Here is a 20,501-nt window from a genome sequence, read left to right as displayed (position 1 = left end):
CTAAAAAATGTAAAAATGCCGGTAAAATGCTATTTAGCTCCCAAAGAAAATTCGTATATTACCCCTTTCATCTGCTACGTTAAGACAACATAATTAAACGAGTTAAATTTAATATACATTCAAATAAAGGAAAATAAGAAATAATCATAAAAGACGCGGAACAAACGCACTCAGCTCCCTTCTCTCCCGCAGAACCTGGCGCACAGGTGCGCGGGGCGTGGCCTGCGAGGGATGTCATGCAGGTGGGCGTGGTTACAGACTGACGGTTCCGGTTGCTTTTTTTCTGACTCCACCTGGGAACTTGTTAAAGAAATCGTGCCTGTTTACAGAAGCCCCCGTGAGTTACAAGTTCCAAATTCGTTTTTTGTCCCCATAGACTACTGAGACACTTACTGTTCTATAACCTGATCTACCTAAACTCTGCAACAAGAAGTCAGATTACTCAAAAGTAAAGAGGCTGTTGGTTTAAACAAAATGGCTGGTTTGCCTGTGCCACTCTCCCACAACTCTTTGTGTAAAGAACTTATAAATACACTTCCCCATGACATCCTTTCACGTTTCACATGGTTCATGTCAAAGAAGTCCACACTGTATTACTGCAACTTATTTTTTCAACTGGTTAACTGCAGTAGCTACTTAACTCATTAGAATGATTTTCAACACTACTGGACTGAAGTACATGCAGTATTACATTCTAATAAATTAAAATTTCTCAACCTCAGTGCAACCCTTTTGCTAATCCTTAATCCTTAACCCTAAGCATTACAAATGGATAAAAGATCAGGAAAGCTGGAGTTTACAAAAGAGGAGGTGGAAGAATATTTGTAAGAACCCATAGTGACCCCAGAGACCAGGAGGAGCTGGAGACGATGGCTTCACTCGCTAAACCAGACAGACCCACCAGTGCTTTTGAAGAGTTGGAGCCTACCTGGCAGGAGATGAACAATTTCCTAAGAAGGTCTAGAGCAGGATCAGCGCCACAGGCAAATGGTGTCCAGGAAAAGACTCCCAAGTACTGCGAGAGGCTCAGGTGGAGACTCTAGAAGCTGGTGAAAGCAACAGGGAGGAAGAACTCAGTCAAGGAAAGCTGGCTGAGTGCAAAGAGGTGTGTGAGGCTATGAGGATAGTGGCTGCCACTATGGACAACTCAGGCTCAGAGTCTACAATTCGCTGATGTCTCTGTCCTCTCTGATCTCCTCTGAAATCAAGCCCTAGGTCCCTCACATCGCTGAGTTCTTCACTCGTGGTGTCCTGAGCTCAAATAGCTTCACCTCCAGCTCTCACCCTCTGGCTAGTCCTTGTCAGGGAGAAGCAGCGGATCGCCCTCGACTCGATCAATCCAGTTTGACCAGACCTGCTCTATCGCCTTCTTTGCCTTACTGGCAGGCCGACTCAGCAACGACCGAGGCTGCTACTCCTCCAGACCTTCCTTGCACCTCAATGACACATCTCAGTCTCTCCAGGAGCCTCCCTGCTCCTCGCCACCCCTCCAGGAGCCTCCTTCTCCCCCCTGTAGCCACTGGTCCTCTCATGACCAGCCCTCGGGCTTCCAGGTCCTCCTCCAGCCCCTGACATCATCTCCTGACACCTCCGGGCCGGGTCTCACACAAACCAGAGTCTCCAGAGTCTCACTCTCACACTCAGACTCAGCTCATTACACCCAGTCTCCAGCTCCTCACTGTCGGGCTGAGACTTGACACACTCATGTTAGAACCACACAGCCCCTCAGTGACTCCCTCTCGTGTCCTAGGCTGTGCACACACAGCTTCCAGTGGACCTTTCCTGTGCCCAGTCACCACTGCGAACTATCTCCACCCTCACTGGAGCTTTAGCTCCCTCTCACTCTCATTCCTGGCCAAGAAGCCTGGTCAGTACCTGGATGGGAGACCTCCTGGGAAAAGCCAAGGTTGCTGCTGGAAGAGGTGCTAGTGGGGCCAGCAGGGGGCGCTCACCCTGCGGTCCATGTGGGTTCTAATGCCCCAGTATAGTGACGGGGACACTATACTGTAAACACGCGCCGCCCTTCGGATGAGACATAAAACCGAGGTCCTGACTCTCTGTGGTCATTAAAAATGTGGTAAGTAATAAGGGTAGAGGAGGCACATGAGCGAAAACTCAGGCAATATCAGTCCCTCATCCCTGAATGTGTCAGAGAAATGGATGGAGAGTATGGAGTCTCCCAGCTGAAGCTGGCTGTAGAGGTTTTGTGGGACAGTCACTTTGGAGAGGCCTGGGGCTGCTTGGTGTCAAACAAGCAGCAAAGAGAAAGTTAGTGGCCAAGGTCTGTGAGCAAGTAAGTGCAGTATCCATCTGGATACTGGCTCTGGGTGACAAGGAGTGAGCTTTGGCTGTAAGGAGACAGACCTGAGTTGTTATAAGTGGATCTAACAACACATGTGCCATAAACAATCCAGTGAATCTAGGAGAAAATGAGGGTTATATATCTTCACACCTCTGTGTTAGTTTATGTAAATGCTCCTCTGGTAGGATTTATACTAACAAGACATGTCTTGCGAGTTTTTGGCCCTTCTGAGAGGGGATATGTGACCATTTTTGAGGAAGATGTTCATGGTCCATCTCCCATTCCTGAAGTGTTCAAACTGGTAGAAGCAGTAAGAGCAGTTCATTCATAATGGGTTGTGTCCGAAACAATTATTTTTAGGGGAAGAAGGGATTTACAGAAATCAAGGGATTAATCTGAAAACTGATAGGCGCTGGGCTTCTTTGAGTACATGAGGAGAAGCCAAAACCTTAAGCAAACACAAAGAAAATGTTATTTCAGACTCTACTGGTGATTCAAAAAGTCACCCTGCTAGTTTAAGGTTAAGTGCCTGCTTACCAAACCACCAGACCACTTCTCAGTGCAAAGGGAAGGAAGCTGTTCAACTGGGAAAAACTGTTAAAATCATCAGCCAATACAGGGCATCAAAACACTGATTGCATAATCTATGTCTCAATATTATCCCCCAATCTCCTTAGCTACCTCAAATTTCAACACTCTCAACAATAATTTTTATTTTTTAAATACAAGAGACTCTATTAGCAAAGCAGGGTTTTGTAATGGGTCTGCAGCACCGACTCTCTCCTTTGCGATTCCTCAGCTGAGAACACTATTCCAATCGTAGATAAATAGATTTGATAGATACTTTATTGATTCTGTGAGGGAAATTGCAGTGCAACAGCAGCTTAACACAAACAACACAGCCACAGTGTAACGAATTATATAATAATAGTACAATACATACAATACAATACAAGAGTTACTCACAGTCCGGACACACAAGAACAAACTAGAACAGAACAGTACACAGAAAATCGTATCACACATATGAATATAAATATAGATGTAGCTATAGATATAAATATAAATGTATTGCACAGGTCCCTGGCATATATTGCACAAAAAATGGTTGTAAACGGGAAAAAGAAAAAGAAAAAGAAAGAGAACAGATGTAGCAGTAGATGTGTAGATGCATTTAGTCCAGAAACAGGTCACTGTCGATGTTGCCTCTGCCAAGACGCAAGGTGGATGCGTTGTACTGTCTTATGGCAGAAGGCAAGAATGACCTCCTGTAGCGCTCCCTGTCGCACCGTGGATGAATCAGTCTATTGCTGAACGTGCTCTTCATTCCTGCAAGCCTGTCATAGAGGGGATGGGAGAAGTTGTCCATGATGGCCTCTAGTTTGGACATCATTCTCCTCTCAGCCACTACCTCCAAGGGGTCCAGGTCAGACCCAATGACAGAGCTTGCTCTCCTGATGAGCTTGGTCAGCCTTTTGGAATCCACTGCTCTAATCCCAGAGCCCCAGCACACCACTGCGTAGAAAATGGCACGCGCTACCACCGACTGATAGAACATGTGTAGCATCTTACCACACACATTGAAGGACCTGAGCCTCCTCAAGAAGTAAAGTCAGCTCTGTCCCTTCTTATAGATGGCCTCGATGTTCTTAGACCATTCCAGTCTATCGTCGATGTGCACTCCCAGGTACTTGTACGAGTCCACCATCTCCACGCCACTCCCATTGATGTAGACAGGAGTAGGTTTGACCTTTTTCCTCCTGAAATCTACCACCAGTTCCTTTGTCTTTGTTACATTTAGTTCCAAGTGGTTCAGCCCACACCACTCCACAAAGCTGCTGACCAGTCCTCTGTACTCCTCCTCCTGCCCACCCTTGATACATCCCACAATTGCAGAGTCATCTGAGAACTTCTGCAGGTGGCATGACTTTGAGTTGTACTTAAAGTCCGAAGTATAGAGGGTGAAGAGGAATGGAGAAAGAACTTGAGGTGCCCCTGTGTTACTCACTACCTGTTCAGACACACAGTTCTGAAGTCTCACAGACTGTGGTCTGCCTGTCAGGTAGTCAGTGATCCACGAGGTCGTGGAGGCATCGAGGCATGTAACAGACATGGACAAGTGTTCTGACGGAGGAAGAGGAAGAATACTGGGTAGGGATGCAGAAGTGGTTTAAGAGTTCATCACAAATCTGTATATGTAAAAGGAATATATATAAACCATTACGAAATCATTATCTTTTTCTACTAAACGATTTCTGAAACTGATTGAGTTATGGTGAAATGTTTAGGAACTAATAACGTTCAAGGAAAATGGATTAAAGCAATGTTGCACTGTCCCTAGAAGGCTTCTGTAGGCACCTTGCATTTTGGCTCAAGCCCAGGCTGTGGTGTTTCTCTGAGCCAAGATGGCTTCTGAGCCGACAGGGATCTGGAAGCAGGTGTGCACTATCGAGCTGGACACACCTGGGCATTCCACATGAGGATTGTAGGGCTTTGGGGATAGGTTCCCATGGAATTAGCCCAGCCCCTGTAATTGACAAAGAGGCTTATAAAAGTGAAGTTTGGGAGGAAAGTGTTTATGTTGTGCTTTGAATTGAAGAGGAACATGAGAATTATTCAGTGTGAGTTTTGCCCATGCTCCTGTGGCTTTGGAGTAGTGGGGTTTGTTTGGTGAGAAGAGCAAGATGTCACTGGTTTGGAACATTCAACCAGAACTGTTCCTGAAGCCAGTTGATCCTCTGTGGGACTTGACAAGCTGAGCTGTGGTTTGGAAATGCAGTAAGTGATGCTGTCCAGTAGGGGCAGCCACATATGCTAGGATGTGTGTGCCAGCTCATGGGTCAGCTATGTTGGGGTGAGTTAGAGCTGTGGAGGAAATTAGCATTGCAACACTGACCAGGAGATGTTCAGGGTGTCGTATGCAAAACCAAGCTGAGCTTGTCCACATTCGTCTTTCTGTATTTTCTAGATGAGGGTTAGCTGGCTGTACTTCTGTACCCCCTCTGGAGGCAGTAGGTCCTTCAGCACAGGACTGACACTCTGCACAATTGAGTCTTCCTGGGGATGTACATTGCATTGATCTTTCCTGTATGTCTTGGCAGCATGCTCTTATGGAATCTCTTCCCTAGTCACAAGAACCCCATTCCAAGGGACCGGGGACAAGGACAGCTGAATTGGGAAGGGCCCAGTATGCTACTGACTTTGGGATGCAGAAACCCAGCTTGACCCTGCTGCACAGCCAGTGGGGAGAGATCCCTCCACTGAACTTCCAGGTAGGGCACTGCAGTACTTGGCTCAGCTGTTGAAATGAATAGAAAATGATGCTACTCTGGATAAAAGCATCAGCCAAACAATCCAATCCATTTTTGCTAAAGGCTGCTTCCTCACAGCAGTATCTCCACTGGACAGTGATGGAAACTGACCTTCAATGACGGTAATGATCTGGATGAGGTTGAGCATGCTCTCCATGCTTGGGAGTCCAATGTGTGACTGGCCTGGGTATGAGTGTCCAGTGTGTGGTCTTTCCTTTCACAAGATGTTTTCCCCCCCCCCCCCCACTTCTGAAAGAGCCCCTTTGATCACCATGGGGGAAGAATGGAGAGGTGTGCTGTGATGCTTTTTATTCCTTCCTGGGAAGATTGGAGCAACTGGAGTTCTCCAATAGCAATGGGAGATCCTCAGCACCACATCTGTGATGTGGAGCCAAGATCTGTGGTTTGTATAGGGCTCCTCTGACCTTCTGTCATGTCCTTGAGCCTGCTCTTGTAACATCTGTGTCATGTCTGTACAATAAAGTCAAGGTGTCACTGGAAGTCGTGTGTGTGTACAGCTGTTAACTCTGTCCTCTGTGGTGCCACTGTATAGACCCTGATGCTCTATTGGACTGAAGATCAGTACCTTCAGGGGTAGCTTTCATTGGGCTACAATGCAATGTGGAGGGAAACTGCTGTATCTTCTCATGTACTGGTCAGTCTTAAAGGGACAAATGGCACCTGGCACTAACCCAGGAACTTCAGTTGACACACCTGTAATGCAAGTCTCTGCCTACTTAATCTGTGCAACTGCACAGACCTCATCCTGAAACACCAATGGAAGTGGCTTTACATGTCCTCCACTATTTACCTAGGACCACTGGGTGGGAGTGGAGAGAGAATGCAGTTACATAAATTGATCACTCACTGATAGGAGCTCCTTAAAGGGTCCTCATTTTGTTGTGACTCCTTTAGAATTTTACATCAGCTGGATGCTTAGTCCAAGTCATTAAATGGTCTTCTAATAGGTAAAAAGAGAACCTGCAGCACTCAGCCTCCCCCCAAAATGTGGTTGAGAGATGCTCCATTTAATCTAGAGCATATAGGGTTCTGTTACTAAATTGCACTGAGAGTTGATTTATTTAATCTGGGTACATGGCACAGTTACCATTCTTCCTTAGCTATTTTGAATGACTACTTTGGCATTGTAGGGGCAGGCATGTAATGTTAATACAGTAAGCAGGGAATTCCACAAAGCTTGCATTAGTGTCATATATGCAGACATGTCTCTGAAATAGACTGTGCAAGCAGCGCTGTACCTTTTACATTGCGGAATCTTAGTCTCTTGTGTTAAGAAGGGTTTCATCCTACTGCAGTTATTTCACTACCACACAAGGCTGAGTCCTCTTTTGTAGGTGGTGTTTGACATATTGGCAGGGATTCACTTTATCCATCGTGAAAATGCAGCAGTAACTGGTGACATGCACCAACAGGCCCTCTCCCAGTTAGAGGAAAAGAGAAATTAAATTAATGGAAAACAAGCCTAGGTTTAGCCAGGAATTTAGCGAGGACTCCAGGGTAACATCCCTACACTTTAATCTTTATAGACCTTAAACATCATCCTAATGACTGAACCTCTTAGAGCAAGGGGTAAGATGGAAGAGCACCTACTACAGTTCTCTCCAACCCCAAACCCCACTTGCAGCAACAGTCTGGATTCCAGCTTCTGTACTGGTCTTGAGCAAGCTCAGACTTGCCTAATGTGAGATCAGGCTACAAGGTACTAATACTATGTTTTCTTTTTCCAGATCTGCTTCCTGACTGAAGAGCTGAGGAGTTTTTATTGGCAACGTTTAGAACCCAGAGCCACACTCTGTCAACTGGTGGCTTGAGTACCTCTATCTCCTATTGGTAAGCTGTTTGTATACTGAGAAGCTGTTTCTATTGCAAGCTTTATTATTGGTCAATAAGAGGAGGCATCTCTGAGACTTTTGATCTCATTAAGATGGCGAAACTGAAGTACTGCAACATAAAACACCGCAATAATGATCGAAGTGGAACAAGACAGAGCAGCGCTCATACCTGCAGGCCATATAAATCAAACTCAGAGATGACAGAGAGTAGAAACTGAAGCCAAGCTGCATACAAACTACAGCTGACTGGATATGGTGAGTATGTGATTTCCCATTTGGAAAAGAACATAGAGAACGTGCTGGAAGACAACAGGAAAACAAAGACTTTGTATGTAACTAAACCATAGCAAAACAAAGAAAGGGCAGGGGTAGAAGAGAAAATTAGAAAAAAGAAAAAGGTAAAGAAATAATCAAGAGCAGATAGTATAAGATAAAAAAGTAAAAAACAGACCTTTTGATCTGACATGCCTTTAACTCACTAGATCGGGGACTCCTTTCTGTTTCTTTATGACCTCGCTACCTGCCATGGGAGTTTGGGCAGGCGTTTGCAACTCTGCTGTAGATTTCTCCTGATGTCGATAATAAAACTGCCTCAGAAATTCATTTGGGAGATTTCAATGGCTGTTTGCTTAAGTCAGTTCTCCCTAATGATTATCAGTTTGTAAAAGGCTACACAAGAGGTTCTAGGCCATTAGATCCCTGTTATGGTAACATTAAGAACGCCTTAAGTTCATATCAAACCACTGACATGATGATCTGATCTAATCCAAAAAGAAAGAGCAGGAATTCAAACCTATAATAGATTCAGAGGGGAAAGTGATTCAGAGGAATATATAGGAAGAATTGAAACATGATAAAAGAGATTATAATTCCAAGGTGGAGAAAGTAATGAATAGAAATAATGTACAGGAGGCGTGGCGTAGTATCTAAACCATGATTGGCCAGGTGCCCCTTAGAAATGGGAGCTGGCTTGAGCACACACCCCACTATGTAAATGAACTGAATTTTTTTTGCTCTGTTCGAGAGTAGAGAACTAGGAGAACCTATTTTTAACAATGTGATTGGCCCCACTGGTGTGTCTCCCTTTACTGTAACATCTAAACAAGTGGAGTGTGTGTTTTTTGTGTTTTAAGGACTCGTAAATGAATGTGCCTGCAAAATCTGGAAGGCAATACTTTGCAAAAATGAACAAGTCATGAAGAGCTTAGTCCTGTATTTTATAAATTATTCCAAAAGTCACTGGACATATATACAGTTCTGAGTTTGTGGAAGACATCTGCACATTTGCATAACTCTAGTTAAAAACTGAAAGTGGATGGAAAAAAAGGGAAAGATAAAATAACACACATAATTACTTTTTGAATTCAAGAAGGGAGGTTTGTACGGGTAAGAAGGCATGATTGGATCTATTTTTGAGGGAGAAATTGGACAGATTTTTCTTCCTTTGAGAAGAAATGTATTTTTTCATATGGCTACATTATCTGTTTGGCAGGATGTTTTGGAGACAAGTCGCTCTGTGTTTGTTTGTTTTATTTTATCAGGGTAGACCTGTTTTTAACTGCTATTTGCCTCAGGTGTGTTCTGGTCTTGGGTTCCATCTACTGATCAACCTTACAGATTCCTTGAAACCCCGCGGCATCACACTTTCATTTAGTTTACATGGAATACTTATTACCTAAGAGCGACGTGTTTCAATCTGAGATTTAGCTTTTTTATTTTAAATAGAAAGCCTGACATTACTTTCACTTTCCTATTTTCACAGCAAGAGTCTGGCCTCCTGGAGACTCCTGTTGAATTCGCTCTCGGCCTGTTCTCACTCCTCCAGCTGGTCTGTCACCCCTGAGGCTGGAGGAAGGGCTCTCCTGTGGGTGAAGTGTCCTGGGCTCCTGTTGGGTGAGCAGTACTTCATCAGTGCAGCTGCTGGAGGATATTACAGAGCTAAAGGTCTTAGGTGGCACTGTTCCCTGTGGCCCATAATGTCCATACCAAAGCCCCAGTACAGAGACTCTTGGAGTGAACTTAAAATATCCTGGGCCCTACAGCGCTCAGACAGGTCATTTCACCTCAAACTCGTGAAGTTACACCTGAGCTTCACGATTGCTGAAAGGTAATTTTACATGCTCCTGGACTTGTACTAAGCATGTCACTTCCAGCCTTACCTGATGCAGCTCTAGTTGAGATCAAATCTTGTTATGGACATGAATGGTATGATTTGAGAGCCATGTCATCCTAGCAGAAACCCATCACTGACACTTGTGCTATTATTATAGACAGCTTTAATTGATTTATATTACAGTTATTTAAGACAACATTTTACATACAGCTATATAATGAATCATAGATAATGATTGAACAATAGGCTTTGTATTGATTCTATTTTCCTCTGGGCTTGAGCAACTGTCCCTCCCTGCTGCTGACAACCCAATTCTACAGAATACCTGTCATGAGTTGCTTTGAACTGTGGGAATTCTGTTTATCACTGCACTTAAATGTGTGTATCTGTATGTATATAGGAGCAGAGTAAAACTAGTCAGGTGAAGGCCAGAAACTGAGTACTACAGATGGATGTTGGGCACATTGTTAGGACCGATTTTTAGGCTCATGATTTTCAATATCAATTACTGTACATGAAACAGACATGAAATGGTTTCATAGCAGTTTTGCTTCTACAGTAAGTAGCCATGTCACAGTAAAATCTGTTTTCATATTTGTTAGTAGAAGACTGATTGTATTTCTATATTATTTAACTCTCAACAGTGCTGATGATCACAGGCCTTTCCCCTGCGTTCTTGAGCTGGGGGGATCATGAGGACCACCTGGACACTCAGCACAGTCTGCAGCCTCACCTGCATGAGAGGTCATTCTGAACAGCAGGTTCTTACGTCATTAAGAGGGAGTTTTGATGTAGGATTTTGTCTTTCAGGGGTTTAAAATATGTCACATCCCAAATTCTAAGAAAGATTGTTATGAAAATGTTGGAATTGTTATGAAAACAACAGAGTGATCATTTTATACACATTCTCTGTTTTCAGTAACAGCTTTGCACCTGGAGTAACAAATGTTGAAAGTTGTATCTCTTCATGTCTCTTGTTTTTCAAGGAATGAGTGGATAGTTTAATGTTTCGTGTTTTGTTTTGTGAAAAAAAAGGAAATGTAAACTAACTTTGTAAGCAAACAAAGAATGGTTTTCCTCCTGAAATGTCTTTTTCTGAGTAAACTTCCAGTTTCATTATATCTATGCTGTGGGGACTAGACAGATCTCTCAAAGACCAGGATAGACATTAAGATTGATTAACATTTGATACGTATTTGTCCTATAGTAGTAAACAGTAAATAGTTTAATTCTGCTTCATGCAGATTAAAAATTAATCCCTTGAATGTTCAGAATGTTTATTTTTTCTGTCACTAACAGTTAAATGTTTAAGTTTTTCTTCCTTTAAATATGTGTATCTTAATCTTTAGCAGTTAAATTGCTTATATTCTTGAACCCACACCCAAAATGCCTATTTAAATGCGGAATGGTGTTCAGAGCTGTTGTGTTGTGAAGCAGATTGTGGGTGTGTGCATTATAGCACAAGACAGGTGATAATTAACCATCTAGTGCTCTTTCAGAGGACAGTGTGCTCTTCTCGTACAGTGCTGTGATCACTGTTCTTTCATGGTGTTCTCAGCCACAGGAAAGCACATTAAACCTCTTTGATGGCTTTACATTCTCTCTCAAATCCCTGCTAATGACACACTGAATATTTCTACACAAAACGCGTTCACTTAACAATGGAGTCTCTTGTCCCTTCTGGGTCTCAGGAGTCAAGCTGCAAGCAGGACTAGGCTCTGAGCTGAACCTGCCCGGGGTAGAGCTACTCTTCCAGATCCTTCTTATTGCCAGAAGCAGGTTGGGCAAGAGCAATATTCACTTAAAGAGCTATGACATTAAGCAAATGCCTCTACAGAATTATTTTACCAACATCAGTTGTGCAATCAAGCAGTTGCTTGGCCACAGGCTACATGCCTTTGTGTACATTCAAGCAACAGCTTGAGTTTTACAGGCAAAGTGCAGGGAAGAAGCTTGTGCAACAGCTACCATGGATGAAGATAAAGCACCTTAAATTCATGACTGAGTGGCACTCTGAGCAGCCTGAAAGGGTAAAGGAGACAGATGCAGGCTCATTAAAGAAACAGGAGGCTCACTTCCAACATGAAGTGATCCAAGATACCCAAACAGTTTGGTTTAAGAAACAATCCAAAGACTAATTTATTGCAAAAATCGAAATAGAAACAGTACAGGTGTAACACGACCGGCTGTTATCCAGACGCTCCGGCGGCCCGCAGTCTGGAGCCCCAGGAGAGGAAACGCTCCAGTCAGGACAGCCGGCCGGAGAGACGGTGGCCACCCGGGACCGCGAGGTGAGTGCGGCTGGTCTCCGGGATCAACTGCTGCTGCTTGAACAGGGGAGAAAAAGCGTTTCTAATACATATAGGCGCAAGTTCTGGCCTCTCGCCAAAGCCAATACAAAGGTAGCACCTGTTTTTTAAAATAACCTATTTATTCGCAGGGAGGTGTTCAACAGAGCGCAACCATATTTCCCCCACCCTCAGATTAAGTGAGCGCAGCTGTGGGTTTCTTCATCACATTCTATTGCTTTACCATACTGAGAAAAGTCCATTGGTCCTGGGATTTCTCCGACTACGAACACAAAGGTCTCTTTAAACCCGAAAGCAAGAGGCTCTGTAAGCAGAGTGCAGACCGGTTGGAGTCTCGCCTTCGAACTGACCGCTCATCTGTCCGATTTCACGCCACACGGGAGCTCTGCGCTTCGGCAGTCAGGCTGTTGTAGAGGACAGGAAGTCTGGGAAGCTGAAGAGGAGAAACTAGTGAATAAGACACCTGCTGAAACACCAACAGACCCGAGAAAGCATTAAAAATACAGGTAGCCATTTTAAATAGTAACAATAATCCGTTCTATTTCGCCTGTTGAAAAAGATACGAAAGTTACTGGTTCAGTTTGAATTCAACGTCTCTTTCAAAACCATTTACTGTCCGCCTTCTTAATTATTATGATGCCTTCTCTCGTTTCGTTTTGAACTGTTCCCATCCACATATGAAGCAAATTTGACCGACATTCTGCTTACCAAATAAAGCAAAACATCCCGGGAGTATTTTCCTGTCGCTGCAAAGCCGCCATTTAAGGACAAAGACGCAATCCTCCTGCCAGAACCATTTTAAAAGGACACTAATTGAAGGCGGATAAAGATTGATCACACCTAACTGTGGACTGTTAATTAATTAGACATGTCTAAAACACGGACTGGATCCTGGAGTTGACATGGATCCCTCAGTCTTTCCGACACAAGTAACTGGAGTCAATCCCGTTCCATACTTTTAACTGAACCGCTGATGAAATAACCTTATCGAAACTTTAATTGAGGATTTACGATTTGTGTTCAGTTTAATTCAAAATACTATATCCATCCCCATCTATCATCAATAGTAGAAGGTTACAAGTTAGCGACACCCTTGCGCCAGAAACAGTGTTTCAGAATTCCGTCTTTTAGCTTTGGGTCAAGGAGTAAGAATTATACTGTTAGTGTTTGACAGTCAGTCTCACCTGTGATTACTGTACTGTGATTACTGTTCTGCACGTCACTCATTGACCGTGGTTCCCTTTTCACTGTAGAACCCGTGTATACAGTGTAGAACACGATATAGACTTTTAATGACTTTTTAAAGTAATCAAAATGAATTTGCATCTTTTCGAGACACTTACAGTATCAGTTAATATAAAACTCTGTTTCCACTACTTCATTGCCAGCGGTCTGATATTCATAAACAACACTTTCACCACCTGCACTCTGTGCATTTGACTACAATAATTTTCACATATTATGGTATATGAAGTAATAGCGTCTCTAACAGTAATAATAAGGAGCGATGTGATGCTCCATTGATTGCAAAACTTATTTTATTACATCCTTGTCACTATTCTGTTTTCTATGCACACACCAGTTCACTTTCTATTTACATCCATTGCTTTTGATTTGTAAATCTTTCATCTTTAAACTTCTATGTGGAACCTCGTCAAACGCCCATGGAAATATAAATATATTATGTCGTGACACCTGCTGTTTTTAAGGAACTATAGGGATATTCTGCCCGGACACCAGCTGGAGTACAAAACATATAGACCGATTTAATCGTCCATGTAGTTTTTTTTTAAGTTGTCTTTAGAATCATTAAATACATTTTGTTTAAAAAAATAATGCTTGATGAGAGAGCAAACAGGTGGAACTGCCTCGTCTCGGAGCAATGACTTGGCTTTAGTCTGAATAAGAGATGTACATGGCCGGTATTCTGCGTGGCCGGCCTGGTGGCTCCGCGGGCTGAACAATCGGACACTTCTAAAGTTCAGAGAGCAGATCGACTCCCGGAGAGTCTTGTGAGTTGAAGTCGAGCCCCGAGCCTCCCCGTCAGTCTGAGACCTAATCCCCGGTCTGAGACCTAATCCCCGGGTGAAGCTCTCATGCTGTCGGGGTGAGTTTGTAAAGGAGGCTGTTCTCTACCACGCCGGCCGTTTTGGGGGGCTCCATTTTCGGGGCCTTCCAAAACAGGGAAAATGGGGGGTTTAAGACCTTTATAAATGCATAGATCGGAATTCAATTCGAAAAAGCAGCTCCTTATACCACTGAGACACCTGCAGGACAGGTGTGGCACTAGCAGTGAGAGAGAGGTGCAGTCCTAACTAGGAGCAACAGGGGTCTCTCTCCAGCACATTTCTCTTGATTCGACCAGCTGGCCGGAAGATAAATGAGTCCGGCGAACAGTTTTGTAGGGGAATGTCACTGTATTGGGTTCTCTGAAAATCCTTAGCCTTTAAATACTAAATTTATGATTTGGTGAGTTCAAGTTTCTATTTAGCTTCAGTAACGTCAGTGTTGAGCCCTTGTAACCGAGTGCACAGCTGTCATTCAGGAGCCGAGCCCGCCCCCAGAGTGACCTTCCTCAGCGGACACGCCCCGTCCACCTGTTCCACAGGTGCGCCCGGCAAGATGGCGGCGGGGCGAGTTTCTGCAGCGTGAGGTGCGTTTGCGTTTTATTTCTAATTTTCTTATTTTAAATACAAAAACTCAAATTTCACTTTGAGGAAAGGTAGACGAAAATGTCTTATTGTTGCAACTTTTGTTAATTGCGTTTGTTCTTGTTTAATTTGTGTTTTAGGACGCCGAAATGAGTGTCCTGTCTGTTTGAGCGTGCTCTCGAAGTTTTAAATCTCTGCATTCAGCGTTCTTATACTACCTTTCATGTAAGTATGTTTTGTAAGATAAGGTCTGTTTCTTTTAACAAAAAAAAGCTGTAGTTTATCTTCAAACATTTACTTCCTAAAGTCAATAGCTGTGTATTCTCTCCTTTTCGGATTCGGATGTAATAACGCTTTCTGCTCCGAAATTATCAAATATTGCAAAGATTACATTTACTAATTCGTATGTTTTTTATTTCTTCAGGTGACAAAAGCATTTCAAGAACGGGCCTCCGGCTAAGAACGTGTTTTCCCAAGGTACGTTATATTCCTACCTATACGTTTTAATGTTATACTTGTGTAACTCGATAAAACACGTGCTGACTAGTACAATATAACTTCTTTTCGTTTTATTGTGCTTTTCTTGCATCGAAAAAGAAACTCGAAACGCTGGTTCTTTTATTCATCTATTGAATCCATTGGATAAAGATGGATAATACAAACATTTCCACGATGCTTTTCAATGCGGGGAGTTAAGTCTAATATGGTACACGCCATAAGTGGTACTTGATCTTGAATGTATAAAGTAACATTTCAAAAATGATTTTTCTATATGGCTGAATGTGTTCTCTAAATCCTGGAGTCGTGGGACTGGGATGTATCTGTGATTTCTCTTGAAGTTTCCTATTGCTTTTTTAGACAATTTGACATGAGCGTGTTTGTGTATTTGTTTATAGGGGCAACATATTTAAATCGTTGAGACTTCGGAACGTCAAGTGATTCGATTCTCCTAATCCGATATCTTAACTTGATCCTTTTTCTTTTGCCTTCAGTTCTGCGGCTCCTGGTTCTCTGCGCTCCACAGGTGCGCCCGGTAAGATGGCGGCGGGGCGAGTTTCTGCGGCGTGAGGTGCGTTTGCGTTTTATTTCTAATTTTCTTATTTTAAATTGAAAAAATCAAATTTCACTTTGAGAAAAGTTAGACAAAAATGTATTGTCGTTGCAACTTTTGTTATTTGCGTTTGTTTCACTTTAATTTGTGTTTTAGGACGCCGAAAGAGTCTTTTGTCCGTTTGAGCGTGCTCTCGAAGTTTTAAAGATCTGGATCCAGCGTTTTTATACTGCCTTTCATGTAAGCATGTTTTATTTAAGATATGGTATCTCTAACTCTGTTTCCTTTAACGAAAAAATTCTGTAATTTATTTTCAAACATTTGCTGTATAAAGTCAGTAGCTGTTTAATCTCTGCTTTTCGGATTCGGGCTATAATAACGCTTACCGCTCAGAAATGATCAAGTGTTGTAAAGATGAAATTGACTAATTCGTAAGTTTTTCTTTATTTCTCCAGGAGACAAAAGGATTTCAAGAACGGACCTCCACTTATGAAAGTGTTTTTTCCAAGGTAAGTTGTATTTCTACATTCCGCTAACATTATTTGTGTAAAACAACACGTATTTCCAAGCATTTTAACAAAAGAACAGTTTTATACCAACTTGATAACTTTTTGTTTCATTCTGCTTTTGTGGAGTAAACTCTAAGGCGCTGGTTCTTTTTTATGATACATTTATTCATCTTTTGAATTCATTATGTAAAGATAGATAATGCCAACACATTTTATCGATGGTTTTTAAAGCCGTTTATTCGAATATTATACACGCTGTGTTACCTGGTCTTATTGACAAGTAGCATTGGATTTCTATGTGGCTGAACGTATTTTCTAAATATTGGACTCGTAGGACTGAGATGTATTGGTTTAATTTGAGTTTTTTTATATATTTCTTTATTGAGGTAGCGTATTTAAGAAGTTAAAAGATTTAAGAACTTCAAGTGATTCGTTTCTGCCAGTCCGATATCCTGAAGTAGTGGGATTGGGGTGTATCTGATTTTGTTCCTGAAGTTGCCTATTGGTTTGTTATAGAATCTGAGCATGTTTCTATAACTATCAGTTAAAAGACTTCAGAACTTCAAGTGAATCGATTCTACAAGTCCGATATCCCGTTAACTTGATCCTTTTTCTTTTGCCTACAGTTCTGCGGCTCGTTCTGTGCGCTCCGGCGATCTCCTCTCCAGCTCCACTCCAGCAACTCGACGAGCGTTGGCAAGTTCTTCTCGACAATCTGTGCTGCTTCTTACATTTGATTTTTGTTACCGGTGGCTTGATCTGTAATGTCCCGATGCAGTGCTGTATTTGTTACCAGTGGCTTGATCTGTAGTGTACCCTTTGTATACCGATTTATGTTATTGTTAAGCTGCATGTTTCCTGCTGACTGCTGCTATTGTATGTGCTGCGGCTCCTGGTTCTCTGCGCTCCGACGATCTCCAGCAATTAATTCTCGACAATGCGTGCTTTTTGTTACATTTGATTTTTGTTACCAGTTGCTTGATCTGTAATGTCCTGATTCAGTGCTGTATTTCATTCTTGACCTGCATGTTTTCTGTTGACTGCTGCTTTTGTATATGCTGTGAATTTTGCAATAAAAACTCATTTAATTGTCTGCATTGTACGCATTGTCCTGTATTTTCGAAGGTGTGAAGGGTTGTCTTGCAGCGTGCGCCACCCATCGCACTGACCTGGAAAAGTGCGAGGACGCCCGCCTTTTTAGATAGTCTGGGGGGGAATAGGGTCCCTAGGAGGGAGCGTGGGTCTAGCCCTGGGGGGAGGGGAAGGCAGGCTGGAGATGGCCTCGGCCCGAGAGAGAGGAGGCACCCAGGGCGGACTCAGCCCATCAGTCACAGCTTGCAACTGACAGTTTTCTAAGTCCACACCCCAGGAGACCTGCCTCCCTGCAGGGACCAAAGCCACCACCAACCTGCCATCCTCTCCTGCCGGGAGCGAGTGGGCCTGGCTAGAGCTGCGGTCAATCAGCCAGCCCCCGCCTACCCCTCTCCAATGAGGGGGGGTGGGCGAGGCTCGGCTTGATTGCTACCACACCCCGAGAGAAACCCCAGATACTAAGTTTTTTGGCGGGAAAATCTGGACACGCTTAAAAAGGGGGTAGCCTTTGACCTTTTCAAGTCAAAAAGCGATAGGGGGGCCCCCTTGCGGCCACAAACTGTTAGCAAAATCTCTCCGCCAAAAAACTCACCACCATCGGGGATTTTCAGGGCCAAGCGGGTACAGAACTCTGCACAAAAAAATGAAAGAACAAAATCAAGGTTCAATCAACCATTTATTGAGCGAAAATGGCATACAAAACAAAGCATTACAATACGTCGGATGCAGAAGCTTCGAAGTGAAAATGAACATGCATTTCAATTACAAAGTGTCAAAGCACGGCTATATTAACAATAACAGCTTTTACAAGTCAACAGAGTAAGAAAACATTTGCACGCTACTACAAGCAAAAACACAGAAACACACAGCACGTTACTGTTTCTCCGAGGCTTCTGTCGAGGCAGCGACCTGAATGAAGACTGGAACTTCATTGCAATTCCTGTAAAAAAACGGAAATCAGTATTAACTTTCGGTTACAAACAATCTCGAAATGATCCCAGCTAGTTAGACCGAGCTTCTGTATTGACTGGCATGTTCCGAATATTTACAAGAATAAAGCGCTTAGTCTGGTGTAACTGAAAATGCTCCTGTTCAAAGAGGGTATTGAAGAAGTTACATTTCAAGTGTGAATACCCAAAGCACAATACAGCTACGGGGTGTCGACTGCAGACTAGCATTCTTTTTCTGAAACAATTTAGTCAACACAAATTATTCATCCATATCTTTATAGGCTCCGTTCTTTTAATTGTTGTGATGCAATTCGAAAGCCAAAGCGGTTTCGAAATATTCTATTAGACGCATAAAAAACGAAATTGATCGTAGTTTATAAACAGCAAGCCTACAATGTTGTCGGATCAAAACGGTTTCTGCCCGGGAGAAACTGGTATCTCCAAGTCTGAGTCTTGTTTCAACGCGGTGTATCATATTTCCAACAACAATTCTCGGGAGATACTTCACAATGATACGTGTAAACGAATAAAAAGGTTTATACTTACATCGGTAATTCCAGTAGCTGAGCCAAGCATGTCCTGCCCGAAGACAGCAAACTGAAAACACAAGAACACAAGTATTTAGACGATTATTAAAAGATCATTGAAACCAAGGTTTCTGAGTAGCAAACAGCGTTTTCACCAGGGCAGATAGCGCAAAATATCTCTTAATGAGATACTTGTAAAGAAATGAATAAAATATTTGTACTTACGTTTAAACTCCCAATATTTAGTGCGAATCTAATCCTTCCCGAAGACACTAAACTGAAAACACCAAAAAGTCGAATTTACAATGCAAAGCCAATTAAAAGGTTAGTTGCAAGCGACAATTTTAACATGAATATAAGAGCATAATCACACAACAAAACTCTGGAAAATAACGAAAATCTTTACAAAGCTGCTTTTCAAAGTCCTTTCCAAACGGAAGTTTGGATGAATGCACATGCTTAAATTTGTGAACAAAGACGCATTAAAAATGCTACTTTGCTTCCAACGAAAATACGTGTTTTACCCTTTTCTCATGTAAGGTTTAGACTACATAATTACATGAGTCAAATTGTATCTACATTCAAACAAAGGAAAAATAAAAATAATCACAAAAGACGCGGAACAAACGCACTCAGCTCCACTCTCTCCAGCAGAAGCTGGCGTACAGGTGCGCGGGGCGTGGCCTGCGAGAGATGTCATGCGGGTGGGCGTGGCTACAGACTGACGGTTCAGGTTGCTTTTTTTCTTGGCTCCACCTGGAAACTTGTTAAAGAAATCGAGCATGTTTACAGAAGCCCCCATGAGTTACAAGTTTCAAAATCTTTCCCATAGCCTACTGAGTAATCACAGAGTAATCTGAAAGCAGCATGATGTGAATGAAATCATGTCGGAATACGTAGGCGAGCTGTGGGGTCTAAAGTTCTTTGTAGGACAATTACTGTTCTATAACCTGATCTATCTTAACTCTGCACCAAGAAGTCAGATTTTTCATGTGTAAACGTTTATCATGCACTCAATGTACCACCTTTCTACTTCTAGTTTGTCATGCAGCTGATGTGTTCATGTTATAAGTTACAAGAACACGAAAAAGTTCAAATGAGAGGACAGTATTTGATCCATGTAACCCTTTTGGTTACTGATTTCAGTTTGATTGGATAGTCTCAAAGAGCCATTGCTCAAAAGTAAAGAGGCTGTTGCTTCCAACAAAAAGGCTGGAATGCCTGTGCCACTCTCCCACAACTCTTTGTGTAAAGAACATAAATACACTTCACCATGACATCCTTTCATGTTTCACTTGGTTCATGTCAAACTAGTCCACACTGTATTACTGCAACTAATTTTTTCAACTGGTTAACCACAGTAGCTACTTAACTCATTAGTATGATTTTCAACACTAGTTTACTGTACATATTCCATTCAAATTTCTCAACCTCAGTGCAACCCCTTTTCTAATCTTCAAACCCTTCCCTAAGCATTACAAATGGATACAAGATCAGGAAAGCTGGAGTTTACAAAAGAGGAGGTGGAAGAATATTTGTAAGAACCCACAGTGACCCCAGAGACCAGGAGGAGCTGGAGACGATGGCTTCACTCGCTAAACCAGACAGACCCACCAGTGCTTTTGAAGAGTTGGAACCTACCTGGCAGGAGATAAACAATTTCCTAAGAAGGTCTAGAGCAGGATCAGCGCCAGAGCCAAATGGTTTCCAGGACAAGACTCCCAAGGACTGCAAAAGGCTCAGGCGGACACTCTGAGAGCTGGTGAAAGCAGCAGGGAGGAAGAACTCAGTCAAGGAAAGCTGGCTGATTGCAAAGAGGTGTGTGAGGCTATG

At 42.8% G+C, this 20,501-nt stretch overlaps 2 long non-coding RNA genes across 3 annotated transcripts in view; one reads left to right on the top strand and one right to left on the bottom strand.

Annotated features, from left to right (window-relative positions):
• LOC107079061 (uncharacterized) overlaps positions 1-20,501 on the top strand; it is an 85,842-nt gene that overhangs the window by 21,334 nt on the left and 44,007 nt on the right. The window contains exon 8 of the long non-coding RNA XR_011182579.1: positions 14,680-14,764. This is a non-coding gene — a long non-coding RNA (uncharacterized lncRNA). The remainder of the gene's footprint in view (positions 1-14,679; positions 14,765-20,501) is intronic.
• LOC107079060 (uncharacterized) lies at positions 11,689-12,674 on the bottom strand. 2 transcript variants are annotated; one of them, XR_011182652.1, is made up of 3 exons: positions 12,597-12,674; positions 12,239-12,321; positions 11,689-11,906 (listed from the first exon to the last, which is right to left on the bottom strand). It is a non-coding gene; the product is annotated as an uncharacterized lncRNA (long non-coding RNA). The 2 variants fall into 2 exon arrangements; XR_001480052.2 differs by having other exon boundaries at positions 11,689-11,903.

The sequence above is a fragment of the Lepisosteus oculatus genome, chromosome 19, assembly GCF_040954835.1.
Source record: "Lepisosteus oculatus isolate fLepOcu1 chromosome 19, fLepOcu1.hap2, whole genome shotgun sequence".
NCBI classification, from domain to species: domain Eukaryota; kingdom Metazoa; phylum Chordata; class Actinopteri; order Semionotiformes; family Lepisosteidae; genus Lepisosteus; species Lepisosteus oculatus.
This window is presented reverse-complemented; position numbering and strand designations above follow the sequence as displayed.